We start from the raw sequence: 1,891 nt of genomic DNA, 5'->3' as shown, positions 1-1,891 counted from the left end.
GGGAGGGAGGAGGGCGGGCTGGGGTTTAGGCTCCTACTCGTTCAATCTCCTCCTCCTCTGTCCGAATGGCAGGCAGGTGCGGCCGGGAGGGCAGCTCGGCACTCCAAAAGGTTGGGAGGGGACTTCGCCTGCAGTGGGAGTCAGGGTGCAGCAAAGGTCAGCGCCCTGAGGCTGGGTGGAGGCACAGCCCCGCCGAGCTCCCCACCAGCGATGCATGCCAGGAACCCGAGGCCTCCTGGCCCCTGTGACTTTTTACCTGGAGAGTTTTGTGTCCGTGACACTAATCTTTAGACACAGTCTTTCGTTCAGCAGCTGCCATTAGTCTCGAAGGAACAGGAGCGGGGGCGGGATGGGGGGCGGTAAAGCGCATAGCAGAGGGGGAAGAAAGATAGGCTAAAGTGTCCCCTGAGCGGGAGAACAAAGCTGCAGCTCTGTCCCCGAGAGGAGGGAGCCTAGAGCGAGAAAGAGGCAGGATTAGAGTGGGGGAGTGGGGGCGGCGCCGATAACCCTAGGAAACCACCCAGGTGACTCCCGACTTCAGCTGGGGACCTGACATTCCCCGCCTCACCCCAACCGAGAGGGTGAAGTGGGAAGGGCCCAGAGAGCAGTTTGAAGCGAAAACGGTAGCCTGTGTGATGTAGGAATGACAACTCTTTTATGGGGAGTTCAGGGAAAGACTTTCGAGCCACTCGAGGAGGAGGTGAAGGAGAAAAGGGGGGATTTTCAGGTCACTACAGTTATTATTGGGCCTGAATCTCTGAGGCCAGGCCGGGACGCAGGTGGGGGTTGGGGCGACTAGGGATCAGGGCCTAGGAAAAGGGAGGAGCGCGCGGGCGGCGGCCGGGCGGCCCGGGGAGGAGAGCGGAAAGCTGAGGGAAGGGGAGGGTGAGGGAAGAGGGGCTGGGGCAAAGCGCGGGGAGCACGCGAGACGCGGCTCCACCTCCCAGCTCAAAACGGCGTCGCAGCTGCTCGCGAACCAACTGCTCAATTCTATTCACTGTCGAGTAGGAACAAAAAAGTGGCTATTTATTAGAATACTTGTTTGGTATTGTTCGGCGCCACACAAAAGGCGTTTCATTATGTGGAAGGATCCCCCTTTTTCCAGAGAGAAACAATAACTTGAAATTGTCTTTAAAGTCTTTTCTATCAATAATAAATTTCATTTTCTTGTCTCTCTCGCCTGCAGCGTGTGTGTCTGGGAGGGTGTGAGCGAGGCGAGAGAGAAGAGTGTGTGCGTGTGCAGTGAGTGTGCGAGCGGGGGTGCGCGTGTGAGTGTGCGTGCGCCTGGCGCCGGCGCCCGTGTCTCTAGTGCAGGCGCCGCCGGGAGTCGGCCCGGCTGGGGTCCCAGGGCAGCGGCACGCTGGGAGTGCGGAGCCGGCCGGCCACCCGGTCTCGAGAAGCCAGGGCTGGGGAGGTGCCCGCAGGCAGAGCGCTGGGGGCGCTGCCGTGCTGGACCCGCTCTGGGGACCCGCTGGAGCTGGAGGAGGAACTAACTGTAAGTGTGTCTCGAACTTGCGCCTGGGCTTCAGCTGGCCCGGAGTTGGGGAGGGGGAAGGGAAAGGCGCTGGGAGGGGGCGCGGTGTCTCCACTGTGAATTTCTGCAAAGGAGGGTAGGGTCTCCCCGCAGTTTTCGTCCTCGTCAGAGAACAGGTGGGTAGCCGTGGAGACCGCCACCGGCGGACTCGCGTGCAGGGGTCCATTTGTCGTTTTCTTATCTGTGGGTTCACTCCTCCCCTCCTCCTCAGCTTTTTGGATTGGCCGCCTTCCCGTGGACCCAGACCGTTTCTCTCTGGGTCGTCTTTTGGGGGGAGGAGGACGGAGGTCGAGACAGTTGATTTGGGGGAGAGGTTTGCGTCCGCGGTAGCTCCCCATTTCCTGCGACCGGCTCGCC

Source organism: Pteropus alecto, unplaced genomic scaffold, assembly GCF_000325575.1.
Source record: "Pteropus alecto unplaced genomic scaffold, ASM32557v1 scaffold13, whole genome shotgun sequence".
NCBI classification, from domain to species: Eukaryota; Metazoa; Chordata; class Mammalia; order Chiroptera; family Pteropodidae; genus Pteropus; species Pteropus alecto.
Note: the sequence above shows the minus strand (reverse complement) of the source record.